The following is a 15,602-nucleotide window of genomic DNA, read 5'->3' on the forward strand; positions in this document are numbered from 1 at the left end:
AAATTTAAATAAAATTTTATATATAATTATTAGGCATTTTTTTTCATATTTTTAAATTATATTAAAAATTGAGTATGTAATTGGATATTCAATTAAAAAAAACCGATTCAATTTAATTAGTAATTGAATTGAATTGAATCAGAGGATGATTTTCTAAATCCAATTAGTATTTGGATTGGATCCGATTAGAAGAAAAGGATGTCCCCTACCCCACCCACATAAGAATATTATTAATTTTTTTTTGAATAATTACATAAATACTACTTCTTTTTTTTTTTGTAAATTTTTATATTTTTACGTTTATTTTTTTTCATATTTTTACAAAGTAATAATAAAAGCAACACAAAAATACACAAAAAAATAACATCCAAACAAAAACAAAAAATAATATATAAATAACAATTAATTAATAACAAATTAATAAAAGTATAACATAAAAATATATTAAAAGACCGTATTTTTTATAAATAAAATTATAAAAATTATAAAAATATTTAAAATTCTGTACAACTGTATTTTGTCATTTTTTTTTTTTGTTATTTTTGTGTATTTTTTTTTTTTTGAAATTATTCTTTTTTTTTTTAAGAATTATATTTTTTTAAATACAAATTAAACGTTTTAAATTATAAAAAGAAAAAAAAAAAAGACACCAATTATAGGGTAAATACCATTTTAGACCCTCTGTTTTACAAAAGTTACCAATTGGACCCTGTGTTTTGTTAAATGACAAAATGGACCTGTATTTTTTAAAATAGTACAAATAGGACCCTGAATTGATTTTTTGTCAAAATAAAGTTTAATTATAATCTGATCTAAAAGTGCTATGACAAAACTGTTTATATTTTTTGTATCTGTTCTTATTAAGCATTGTCTTCAAGTTGGTTGTATTAAAAAAAAAGTTGTCAAAAATTAAGCTCAGGGTCCTATTTTTACTATTTTAGAAAATACAGGGTCCATTTTGTCATTTAACAAAATACAGGGTCCAATCTGTAACTTTTGTAAAACACAGGGTCCAAAATGGTATTTACCCCCAATTATATTATGTATTTGTTTTTTTCCCTCTTGTCGTTATATATGAAAATGCGACTGCGAGTCAGAGTATATAAAAGTAAAGATTGTAGTTTGCTTCAAATGCAATTTTGCTTCTAGTTAATTTCATGGCTGAAAAATGTCTGAAAAATGTCTGAATATATTTTTGCCTGTCATGATGTGACCATGAAATTAATTTGTTTTTATTCAGTCACATGGCTATATTTGTTGCTTTTTGAGAAGAAAAATACTATTGATCCCGAATTAAAGTGGCTTGAATTATATCCGTTTGATTCTCTTTACAATCTCTTGATTAATTTTTGTACTTGAAAATAAATGTTAAAATATATATATATATATCTTTTTTCAATTTTCTTCATGGCATTGTTTGTTAAAATATTCAAATTTTAATACATGTTTTAACATTTAACAAATTGTACTTTTTTAACGGAGCCAATAATTTGAATATGGACATGAATCTTAAAACTTAACTTTTATGTTTTTGTCAAACATCAAAAATCAATACACTAATAAGTAGTATCTTCTTAACATGTTAACTTATGGAGTTTGATGGGTTGTTGAGTTTGTTTGGTGTTTTTATGATTAGTAAATGAAATTAACAAACAATTTTAATGCAAAACTATTGTAAAATTATTTGAACAAAATTAAAATTTGTTCTATTAGAAACCGAACCTAATAGATCAAAATTAAATTACAGAAATTAAAATGATATATGATATTTTATATGTGGCATCAATTCTTGTATATTGCTACCAGTTTACGGGGCCACGCTCAAAGATAAGATTTATTAGTCAAATTTCAATAAGTACAAAGTAATTTGACTTAGACAAAATATAGACTGCCTCTAATGATTTTGCTGCAGGCTTGATGTGTGGATAAATTAACAATTAACCCAAGATCTATTTGTATATAACATAGAACACAATAATAAGATATAATAATTAGGTATGTGTACCTGATTGATCCATAGCAATTATCTCTGATTGATCCACAGCAGTTACTCCAATTTGATAGTGCAATACTATCAACTAAGTCTTCCTCCCTAGATCTCTAAATCAGAAGCAGTTTATTTTTATCTGATTATCAAAGGTATACAATTGTGATGAGACAATATGTATTTATAGAGTTAGGGAGGGGACTTAGCTACAAAACCCTAGTTGGGCTGGGCCTGCTCATCAAAGGCTTCAGTCAACTAGAAAAGCCCACACTTCTGCTTCACCTAGACTTTACTCACAGATGCTAAGCCCATTAACAATTGATCACCAACAACATGGGCTAACACAGCAAAGAACTATCCAATCAACCCAAGTTTTAATAAAACCAATAAAATTTAATGTAAGCCCAAATAAAAGTCTAACATTCTCCCACTTGGGCTACATTGATTTTAATACATATATATTATATATCAAAATAATTTTGTTTGAAAACGACTCATGGGTTGAACAACAGGAAAACATTTGTGGCCACTTTAAAAAATGATAGTTCTCTCGATAAAGATCTCAACATACCGGTCCAATTTAACCTTTGATAATGAACTATGACAGTCATATTATTTTTAGCTCAACAAAAGACATTCATAATCACAAATACCAAAGTATTAAATCGACATGGTCAATAAGTCTAGTAGTGTGGTAAGGAATTATGTTCAACATGTGATCAATTTAAAATAACATAATATCCTTATCAGTCCTCAATTTCACTGATACCGTGATGCTTAATAAATAAGCCATGAAATTAAACATACACCACTTAAAATAAGTAAGTGTCACTAAACTTGCTTAAAGAATTAAGCCAACAACATATCATTGTCAATAAGCAAATAAATTTAAAAGACAATGATCACAACAATATGAACCACATGCTTTCAATTCAATCATTCTCGAGAATATAACAAAACATAATTGAAAACATATCCATTCAATAATAAAAAATATTGAAACATAAAATGTAGTTCATAACTTTATTCAGAAAATTATAAATAATAATTTCTAAAAACAAACAGAAAACAAAACTCCCACTAACCCAAAAGATCAAAAGATTCTAAAATGCCCATATTAACAACATGTTTATTAAACAGCACGGCACTTAACCCTTTGGTTAGAGGATCAGCTAACATCGACTCGGTCTTGCAATTTTCAATGACAATGTCTCCTTTCTTGACCAAGTCTCTGACAGTGAGATACTTTATTTCCATATGTTTAAGCACTACTAATCTTGTTATTCTTTGAAAAGAAAACAGCAGCATTATTATCACAATAGATTAGCATAGGTGTGGAAATAGAATCAACCACTCGTATCTCCGAAATAAAATTCTTCAGCCACAAAGCTTGCAAAGATGCCCCATAACATGCAACAAACTCAACATACATAGTAGATGACGTGATCAAAGTCTGTTTGACACTCTTCCAAGAAATAGCAGAAGACTGCCAAGGTGAAAATATAGCCAGAAGTTGACTTTAAATCATCTACACAACCACCAAAATCTGAATCTGAATAACCAACAACTTGAAGATTGTCAACATGCTTATACACAAGCATAAAACTCTTCGTTCTTTGCAAATATCTCAAAACTTTCTTGGCTGCAACCCAATGATCAAGGCCAGGATCAGATAAATATCTCCCAAGAACATTTACTACGAAAGCTATGTCAGGTCGAGTGCAAACCTGAGCATACATCAAACTCCCTACTACACTTGCATAAGGGATGTTCTTCATTGCTCCTCTTTCCAAGTCGTTCTTAGGACATTGCTGCTTAGTGAACTTGTCCCCTTTCAGAATAGGAACAGAACCAGCTTTACATAAATCCATGTTGAACCTTTTGAGCACACGATTAATGTAAGCTTCTTGAGATAAGCCAAGAACTTTTCGATTCCTGTCACGATGGATCTCAATCCCCAAAACATAGGATGCCTCTCCAAGATCTTTCATATCAAAATTGGAAGACAGAAAATTTTTGGTCTCATTTAGTAGTGACAAATCACTGCTGGCAAGTAAAATGTCATCTACATAAAGAACAAGAAAAATATAACGACTCCCACTGATCTTCATATAAATACACTGATCAAACTTGTTCTCTACGAAACCAAACGATGTCACAACCTGGTCAAACTTCAAGTACCACTGGCGAGATGCCTGTTTGAGACCATAAATGGATCGTTTCAACTTGCAAACTAAGTGTTCTTTTCCATTCTCCTTGTAGCCTTCAGGTTGAGACATATAGACTTCCTCATTCAATTCTCCATTCAGAAAAGCAGTTTTAACATCCATTTGATGCAACTCTAAATCAAAATGCGCAACTAAGGCCATAATAATTCTGAATGAATCTTTAGTGGAAACAGGTGAGAAAGTTTCAGTGTAATCAATACCTTCTCTTTGAGTAAAGCCTTTAGCCACTAAACGCGCTTTAAACCTTTCAATCTGTCCCTTTTTATCCCTTTTAGCCTTTAAAATCCACTTACAACCTATTGGTTTGAAACCATCAGGTAATAAAACTAGCTCCCATACACCATTTTTCTTCATGGAGTCGATCTCATCATCCGTAGCTGCTAACCATTTTGAAGATTGTGGACTATTAAGTGCTTCACTAAAAGTGACAGGATCCACAAAATGATCAATATCATATTCTCCTTCTCCAAGATAAACAAAATTATCATGACACTTTGTTGACTTCTTTTGTCTCTGAGATCTTCTTAGAGGAGGTACTTCTGGAATAACTTCTCTTTGTTGATCATTGTTTTGAATAACATCTTCCACAACTGGAATTTCTTCAATAACAGGATTCTCATTAACAATAGGAGCTTCATCATTAATAGGCCCTTCATCAATAATAGGACCTTCATCATCTTCGATATCGGGAGCAATATATTCATCAACAATGGGAGCATTACCAACTGGAGTAGGATGGAGACTACTATTATCATCTCTTGAAAATGACATAGGAATACAAATTCCTTTAGAGGACTCCCCCATTTCAAGAGATGTTGAAGGAATTTTTTCAGCAACATCAAATTCCAGAAATTTAGCAGTCTGAGATTCAACAATTCGCGTACCACGAGTAGGACAGTAAAAGCGATAGCCTTTCGAGCGCATTGGATAACCAATGAAATAACAGCGATTTGTTCTCGGATCTAACTTTTTCAAATTAGGATCATAAATCTTTACTTCAGCTGGACAACCCCATACTCGAAGATGATTAAGACTAGGCTTCCGCCCAGTCCATAACTCAAAAGGGGTCTTGGGAACAGATTTACTGGGAACACGATTTAAAATATAAGTTGCAGTCATAAGTGCTTCACCCCATAAAAACTCTGGAAGATTTGTTCTACTCATCATACTTCTAACCATATCCATGAGAGTGCGATTTCTCCTTTCAGCAACGCCATTTTGCTCTAGTGAACCAGGCATAGTGTATTGAGCAACTATACCATTTTCTTGTAAGTACTCTGCAAAAAGCCCCATGTGTTGTCCAGATTCTGTATAACGACCATAATATTCTCCTCCACGATCAGAATGAACAACTTTGATGACTCTTCCTAATTGTTTCTCAACCTCATTTCGAAAAATTTTGAGTTTATCAAGGGCATCAGATTTTTCTTTAATTAAATAGGTGAATCCATAACGAGAAAAATCATCGATAAAAGTGATAAAATACTTGTTTCTGCACAACGTGGTGGAATAAGGACCACTGATGTCTGTGTGGATAATTTCCAATAAAGATTGACTGCGGTTTGCAGTCTTCTTTCTTGTTTTAGTCAATTTTCCACGAGTACAATCAACACAAGTATCCCAATCAGAAGCATCAAGAGGAGGAAGTATTTCAGATTTAATTAAACGATCAACCCTTTCTCTGGAAATATGACCCAATCTTTTGTGCCATAACAATAAGGATGTTTCCTTAATATGAGGTCTTTTACCCACAGTATTCACAACATTAAAAGAGGAATCTAAAGGAGCCAATGACAACTTGTAAAGACCATCAGAATAAAAGCAATTTCCAATAATTCGAGAGTCAAGCATAATGTCAACATTATCATTTGCAAAATGAAAAGAATATCCTTGTTTAACCAAAAGCGGAAGCGAAACTAAATTCCTTTCAAAAGTAGGAACATAAAAAGTATTGTTCAGAATAATCTTATCACGAGACTGTAATTCAAGAATAAATGTTCCAACATAGATAACGTCAACTCCAACATCATTGCCCACTTTAAGCTTGGACTCCCTCTCACTTGGCTTCCTGAGATCCCTTAGCCCCTGTAAGGAAGCAGAAACATGAACAGTATCACCACTGTCTAACCACCAAGAATCAATAGGAACATCAACTAGATTAGATTCAAAACAAACACATGCCAATGGATTACCTGATTGTGCTTGCTTCTTTTCTAACCAAGTCTTAAATTTGTGACAGTCTGTTCTCCGATGCCCCAATTTTTCACAAAAGTAACACTTCACATTAGAGTATTTGGACTTTCCATTGTTATTCTTCTGTTTATTCTTATGCTCCTTACCATTACCATTCTGTTTTGTAGCACCATCATTTTTATTCTTGAATTTTCCTTTTCCTTTGTTGGGCTTGAGGTGAGAAACATAGTTAGCAGATTCATTCTTCTCCCTTTTAAGCTTGCTTTCTTCAGCTACACACTGAGAAATTAGGTCGCTGATAGTCCATGTTTGATTGTAAGTGTTGTAGGCTGTCTTGATTAGGCTGAAAGAGGCAGGAAGAGCATGAAGAGCTCGATGAATAATGAAAGAGTCAGGAAGAGGAATATTATGATCTTTTAACTTGGACTGAACATTCACCAATTTCAGAATAAAATCTCGCACTCCTTTTAATTCATCATACTTAATGGTTGTCATTTCATCCATAAGATGTCCAGCTTCAGAGTTTTCACCAGTGTCGTATAATTTTTCTACAGCATTGAAAAACTCTTTGGCATTTGTAGTGTCTGGCAAACCACTCAATAGATGTTCAGGAATGGATCTTTTCATAGTAAGAAGACTGAGACGACTTGACTTTTCCCATTGTGCATGATGAGTTCTCTCGGCAGCTGTACTGGAGTCAGTAAGTTCAGCAGGTTTTTCTTCTCGTAGGCACAAGTCCATATCCATTATGCCTAAAGTAAATTCCACATCTCGTTTCCATGTCTTGTAGTTGGAAGCATTCAAAATATGGATGGAAGCATTATTGTTGTTCACAGAAAAGGAGACTGAAAAATTCAAAAATTAAAACTTGAATAAGCAATATGAGCAATGTATTAGAAAATATTGTAGAATCAACTGGTCATTATAAACTCCCCTTTGGGGTGAGAATATAACACACACATGATCTACCTTCATGAAGTTAACAACAAAGAAAAAATACATATCATTTAAGAATTTTATTACCTTTGGGCAAATAAATTTCTTAAAAATATGTATTAATTCAAACAAAAAATAATAATAAATTTATATATTTAAATTATTACCTTTGGGCAAATAATTAAAATATATACATTTAATATTAACTCACTTCATGGAATGTGAACTAATATATGTAAATACTACCTTTGGGCAAGTAATTACACATATAGTCAACCAAAAATATAATATTTTCTTCAACATGTGAAATTTGGTGATAAAACAATCATTGAAAATTAATAATTTTCAACCAAATTTCCAAAAGAGATATATAATTGCTTTTATTATATTGATAATCAAAAAATAAAGTGTCCACCATAACACATTATTTTTGTATCAAACAACCAAGTTTTATAATTTTAGAACAACAAATAATCATTAGATGTGAATATAAGAAAATTGGTGGAGACTACATAGTCAAAATAAATTAAATAAGAGAGTGACTATGTCTTACGGAACGAGAAGAAACTCAAAAAATTTTCTATGATTGACAAATTTCGAAAAATTATCAAAAAATATTTTTAATAATTTTTTAACTACATAATTATCATTAAAATAATAATAATTTTTTAACGGAGTCAAAAAATTAATTAAAAATCATAGAAAAATCAGAAATTTAATTTTAAGCACGATGGAAAAAAAACGACACTCTAGGACGCCTCACGCGCCCCCACGCGCCTCCTGCGCGAGTGGGCGTTGCGGCTGGGACGGTCTTCTTCAACCTTGGGCGGGTCTCCAGTCGGGTCACGCGACCCAGTTCTCTCCGATTCGGGTCTGGTTGTTTTTCCGGCCAAAAACCGACGAAAAGATGGGGATTTTGGATGGGTTTTGATCGGGAATCAATTTCTAGTTGATTTACACTATTAATTTCGTGTATTAAAAAATAAATGGGTAGATCTATGGCTAAAATCAATCCCAAAATTGAAGAACACAAAAGAAAAAAAATTGTAATGCTAATCTTAGTTAAATCCGAAATTAATTATGTAGGAACATTCTTAAACAATTAAGAATGAGAAATCTATTATCAATTTTAGATCAAAAACTATAAAATTAAAAAACACAAATTATAATTTCATATTATAATCATATAAACCCTAAAACTTTAAAATTAAAATTCTCTTAATATAGACTATGAATTCAAACATATAATATATCAATTGAAAGAGAATTTAACGATCAATAAAATCCCTAAAGTTTTAAGATTTATAAACAAAAAAATTACACATAAAATAATAACGAAATTAATATGAAATTATGAATAATTAATATATACAAATTAATTATACTAATTATAGGTTCTAAATGTTGCTATAATTTTAAACACTACGCAAGTATACGCAATCAAGTAGTAAATCTCACACAGGTGAGGTCGATCCCACAGGGAATTGGATTAAGTACCACTAAATTATACTTATGATTCTATTCGGTAAATCAAAAGCAATTATGATTTAAAAACAGTAAAATATGAAAGAAATTCAGAAAACTTAATAACACAATTTAAAGTTGAGCAAGATGAGACAATAGGGAGGAGAATCCTGTTGTTGTTTACCCAAATTGTTAATGAATAATTACTATCCTATTCTTGGAGTGAATGACAGATTATGAAATAACCTAGCTCCTTTCAGATCTTCTAGATTCTAAATCACATGTTATCTAATTAATTCCTTAATTAAACTAACATGAAATCAGCATTAAGTAATAATCTACTCGTCACATAAGTCATGTAAATACTTTCGTTTCACATAGAACATCGATTATCTTAATTTTAGCATTCTCAATTCTCACTTTTCAGATTTTGAATTGAGATCATAGAACATGCACAAGGTGATCAATCTTAAACATGAAATTAAGAACAAATTAAGATAATTTCACACACAAGAATTGAGGAATGGTAATTAAACATTAACTAGGCAAAACATTAAACAACAATCATCATCCTCCCTAAATGGGAAATTTAGTTCAGAAACAAATCCATAACCATTCCTATAGCAATATTCAACATAAATAAATTAAAGAGGAATAAAGAAAAGAACTGTTGGTGGATGAATTCTGGATCTTCACTTGAATCTCTATGCTCTTCCTGCCGCTCTCAGCTGTGTTTTAGGGTTCCAAATCGCTCTACCTGACTTCCAATCGCAGTTTTCTATTTATAATTGAAATTTAGGGTTCGATGGACGAAAATGCCCCTGGTCCGTACGGGATCTCGCCGCGGCCAAGCTTCCTCTCGCCGCGGCGAGAATATTGAAATTTTGGGTGCTTTCTGTATCTCGTAACTCGCCGCGGCGAGCCTCTTCATCGCCGCGGCGACTGATGCCTTTCTAATTCTCGAGATCTAGCCGCGGCCAAGTTGTGTTTAGCCGCGGCCAGATATGCACAAAAACTCAAAAATTGAGTTTTCTTCGGCTCAGCACGTCTTTTAATGAATTTCTGCACCCGAGACCTCTTTTATTCCAAAGAACCTGAAAACATAGAAAACAAGCGTAATTCCGTCCCAACACAGCTAAAAACGCACATAAATTGGATCCAAAACATAGGCTAAAAATAGCCTAACAAACTCCCCCAAACTGACTCTTTACTCGTCCCCGAGTAAACTAAGACCAAACTAAAAAAAAACAAACTGACAATGATAGCTAAACTTTCCAACAATTTAATTGTTACCACCACCTGCACAACTTCAATCCACCAATAACCAGAATTTCAACTTGCCAACTCTAAGAACTAAGTTGAATGTGCAATTTACAAGTAAGTAATTCATACAAACATAAAGCATCGCAATTTCCATCAATATCACAATTGTTCTAACTTTCCAACATTCCACTAACACATGATCAATAAGTTTGAACGACATACCTCTCTCCACTAATGTTGACAAATTTCTATTTGGAATCAATAGGTCTTTTTCGGTTAACATCACATGGCTTAGGTACATGGGTAGGTGAGAAGTCATTTAGGCTTTACTATACCATAAGCACTATTAACCAAGCAAGCCTAGACATTGATTTTGCTTTCTTTCCATACATCCCAAAAACAGAAATAAGAGATTGCAATTTTTCTTATGTGTGTGCCTCATAATTTTCTTAACTTTTTTTTCTTCAAGAAGACACATTTTTTTCTTTTTTTTTTTCCCATAGGCACAACACACAATATTATTCTTTTTTTTTTTTTAAATCTCTCATTCCTACACTTTATATTTTTTTCACTTACAACACTTATTCCCCCCAAACTGGCTTCAAGGCTCATGGCATAATAAGATATGTTCAGGGTGAAAAAAAGTTCAAGATAACGCTCAGTTAAGTGGTGAAAATTTTTTTTCAAACAGGCTAAGGCTCAACTTTGGGTATACTATGGTAAAAAATTCATAGGCAGGCTTGAAAGGCTCAATCGTTCCAAAGAAAACTTGCCTAAATCACTTTCCAAACAAAAATCATCAAGGATTTCGCTTCAAGAGAGTATGTCAAACAAATTCTATTCCATGTTCAATCAATCATTCCACAAACCAAATAGAACAGAGGTGATATGTGAGAATAGCAAATGTTTTAAATCTACATGAATCACTTCCTAGCACACATCCAATTTAATTCAAACAGTTGCAAGTCAAGCACACAGTTATGTTTTAATCCATTGCACAAGTGAATAACAACAATTCAATCCATCTTTCAATTTAACTATCACGCAAGACTAAAAAAAAAACTAAAACAAACTAAACTAAAACAAATAAATGCGAAAAAAAATAAATTAAGTTTCCCCCCCCAAACTAAAATGCACATTGTCCCCAATGTGTGAAAATAAACCAGGGTGAGAGAAACTTACCTGAGCCCCTTAAAAGGGGTTTGGCGGCGGTGGCTGGTCATAAGGGTTGAAACGGGGTGGCATGGGAAAATAGTTTGGATCATCCACACCGATATTCATCCTCGTGACAAGTGTGTTCAATTGAGCCACCTGCTGCTCATCGAAGATACTCCTCTGGGCCATGTAATTTTGCATATGCATGTTTTGCTGAATCAGATAATTCAGCTGATTGTGAGTGTACTGCATGGCAGGGTCAAGAGGCCCGACAAGACGCGGTGGTTCGATGTCCTCATGTTCCTCTTCTTCTCTTGCCGGAGGACCTCTTTGAACTGGCGGTTGACCATGAGGATGAGGAGGTTTGAAGCGAAGAACAGTCGCCAAGTTAATAGGGCGCTGTGGCGGTGCCTTTGTATCATATGAGTACTGTGGTACCCCATGTTTCTCACATAGATCAGTGATTATTCCAGCCAACCCAAGTCCTCCACCGGAAGATCCCTCAACCATAATGTCAAAGGTCGTTCGAACAATATCCCCCACATTCAAATTATACCCTTTCATAATGCCGTAAACCCATTTAAGTCTGTCCATTTGAGCATCAGAAAAATGCTTGTTGGGGAGCATCCTTGCACTAACAAAGTAAAGCCAAGCCTTGGCCACTGGATTGAGTTCACATCGGTACAATTGGTATGGTTCTCCATTAAGCTCATGGAACCTAAGGCCAGGATACCCTAGAGTCTCAGCAATATCCACATAATTCGTACTTCTCTCATAAAATTGTCGTTTCAAGGGTTGTTCTTCATTAGTGAAAGTTTGGAGATCGTAAAGGGCATGAATAGCGGCTGTGGTAGCAGGCACTCTAACCCCCCTAACTCTAACTTTGCCCTCTTCTCTTTCAGGCCAGTTGGCTAAAAATTCCAAAGCTAGAGTTTGATTACCACGCTCAGTGACATCTACGAACTTAGTCCACTGCCTATGTAGGATTTGATCCCTAATAGATGCAAAAGCAGGGGGAATGTTGGCAGTTTGGCTTAGGTTCACAATGTCTATCCCTCTATCTTCAATGAATGCCCTATCTTTCAATTTCAAAAACCGCTCTTGAGCCTCCATGTTGGTAAACCTAACTCTATCAAGGTTAGAGCGTCCCCTAGGTGGGTTAGATGATGAAGCTCCCTCCTCATTAACTCTTGACCTCTTTGGACCCATCTCACCAAAAAAAAATTATATCCTAACTCCCAAGAATTTTCAAAATTTCGACAGCACTTCCCCTTAAAAATTGACTTCCCGGGATTAAAATCCCTTTCAATTTAACCCAATTCTATTCACACAATCAATTTCAACAATGTATATAGCAAAAATCCCAAATATCCACCAAATAATCCAAAATTATCCAACAAATTCACAAATTCTTCAATAAAAATTGGAGTGGAAGTCTTAGAATCAATACCTCAATGACAATTCTTCCTTTAATCATCCTCCATTGTTGACATCTTGAAGCTTTTGAGAAGAAAAGGATGAATAAGGTATTTGGGTGAGGTTTTAGGGATTTGGGGTTGATTTTGAGTGGGAATTAGTGTTTAATGAGAGAAATAAGGGTTTAGGATGATTATTGATGAAAGTTTATGGTTAGAGTTGGTGGAAAAGAGTTTAGAATGGGATTAGATGAAGAAAAAAGAAAAAAAAAAAAAAAAACTTTTTTTTTTTTTTTTCAGTAACGAAACAGAATGAACATCAAGAAAAATAACAGTAAACTTAAAAAAAAAAGTTCAACTAAATCAAAAGAACACTTGGGTTGCCTCCCAATTAGCGCTAACTTTATCGTCGCTCAGCTAGACGTTGATCGAGATCTTCAAAGTGGCGCCAGAATCATGGCGGACTTGGTTTGATCAAATTGACCTCCCAAGTAGAGCTTTAATCGCTGTCCATTCACTTTGAAAGTATTAGGACTTTCACCTTTTAGTTCCACTGCTCCGTAGGGAAACACTTTGATTACCGTAAATGGCCCTGACCACCTTGATTTTAATTTACCAGGAAACAACTTTAGTCTTGAGTTAAAGAGTAGAACTTGTTGACCAGGTTGAAACTCCTTCCTGACTAGATTTCTGTCATGCCATCTCTTAGTTCTTTCCTTGTAAATCTTGGCGTTTTCATAAGCTTCATTTCGAAATTCTTCCAACTCATCCAACTGTAGTAGTCTTTTCTGCCCAGCAGCTTTTAAATCCATGTTCAAAGTTTTCATTGCCCAATACGCCTTGTGTTCTAGTTCCACCGGTAGATGACAAGCCTTTCCAAACACCAACCGATATGGTGACATCCCGATTGGCGTCTTGAACGCTGTTCTATAAGCCCACAATGCGTCATCCAACTTTCTTGACCAATCTTTCCTTGATCTCTGCACCGTTTTCTCCAGAATCATCTTTATTTCACGGTTAGAAATCTCAGCTTGGCCATTACTTTGCGGATGATAAGGTAGAGCTGTTCTATGACGAACACCATATCTCGAAAGGAGTGCTTCGAATTGTTTGTTGCAAAAGTGACTCCCTTCATCGCTTATGATTGCTCGGGGAGTTCCAAACCGAGTGAATATGTTCTTTTGAAGGAACCGAAGGACTGTTTTACCATCATTAGCTGGTGTGGCTGCAGCTTCCACCCATTTTGACACATAATCCACAGCTAATAGGATGTATAGATTGCTAAACGATGAAGGAAAAGGACCCATAAAATCTATCCCCCATACATCAAACAATTCTACTTCCAAGATTCCTGTCAAAGGCATTTCGTTTCTCCTTGAGATGTTTCCTGTACGCTGACAACGATCACATGCCTTCACAAAAGTACTAGCGTCTTTGAAAAGTGTTGGCCAAAAGAATCCACTTTGCAACACCTTGGCAGCTGTTCTAGTTCCACTGAAGTGTCCCCCACATGGTAAAGCATGACAGTGATTAAGAATAGAGTACATCTCCTCTTCAGGCACACACCTTCTTATTATCTGATCTGCACAGTGCTTGTAGAGGATTGGCTCTTCCCAATAATAATGTTTCACCTCAGAAAAGAACTTCTTTAGTTGTTGTCGAGATAGCTCAGGAGGAGTGATATTGGCAGCTAAGTAGTTAACATAATCAGCATACCATGGTACCATAAGACTTTCCCTCACACTAAAGAGTTGTTCATCGGGAAATTGTTCATTTATTTGTACCTCTTTCGTATTCTGACTTTCTTCCAGTTCTAGTCTTGACAAGTGATCTGCCACCAAGTTCTCAGTACCCTTCTTGTCTTTTATGTCTAGATCAAATTCTTGCAAAAGAAGAACCCATCGAATCAGTCGTGGTTTGGCATCCTTCTTAGTCATCAAGTATTTGATTGCTGAATGATCTGTATATACTATCACTTTATTACCAATCAAGTAGGGTCGAAATTTGTCACATGCAAACACTATAGCCAGCATCTCTTTTTCTGTAGTAGCGTAGTTTAGTTGGGCATCATTCAAGGTTTTACTTGCATAATAAATGGTTCTGAATACCTTGTCAACCCGTTGTCCCAAAACTGCTCCAATAGCATAATCACTTGCATCGCACATGATTTCAAAAGGTAATTCCCAGTTTGGTGTAGTCACAATCGGTGCTGAGATTAACTTCTCCTTGAGAATTTGGAATGCTTCAAGACAATCTTTCCCAAATTCAAAAGGTACTCCACTAGCAAGAAGATTGGATAGCGGTTTGGCCACTTTGGAAAAATCTTTGATAAATCTTCTATAAAACCCGGCATGACCCAAAAAGCTTCGAACTCCCTTAACTGAAATTGGAGGAGGCAAGTTCTCAATTGTAGATACTTTGGCTCTGTCAACCTCAATACCTTCTTTTGAGATTTTATGTCCCAGCACTATTCCTTCTGTAACCATGAAATGGCACTTTTCCCAGTTCAGCACCAAATTAGAGTCTTCACATCTTGCTAAAACCAATTCCAAGTTACTCAGACATTGGTCAAACGATGAGCCAAACACTGAAAAATCATCCATGAACACCTCGATGCACTTTTCTATTAAATCTGAAAATATAGCCATCATACACCTCTGAAATGTTGCTGGAGCATTACATAGCCCAAATGGCATTCGTCGAAAAGCAAAAGTACCATATGGACATGTGAATGTTGTTTTCTCTTGATCCTCCGGTGCTATAGCTATTTGGTGATACCCTGAGTATCCATCAAGGAAACAATAGTACTCTTGTCCTGCCAACTTGTCTAACATCTGATCAATGAATGGGAGTGGAAAGTGATCTTTTCTTGTAGCCTTGTTGAGTTTTCGGTAGTCAATGCAAATTCTCCATCCCGTGACAGTTCTGGTTGGGATGAGTTCATTCTTCTCATTCTTTACC

This window comes from Cannabis sativa, chromosome 1 (genome assembly GCF_029168945.1).
Source record: "Cannabis sativa cultivar Pink pepper isolate KNU-18-1 chromosome 1, ASM2916894v1, whole genome shotgun sequence".
NCBI classification, from domain to species: domain Eukaryota; kingdom Viridiplantae; phylum Streptophyta; class Magnoliopsida; order Rosales; family Cannabaceae; genus Cannabis; species Cannabis sativa.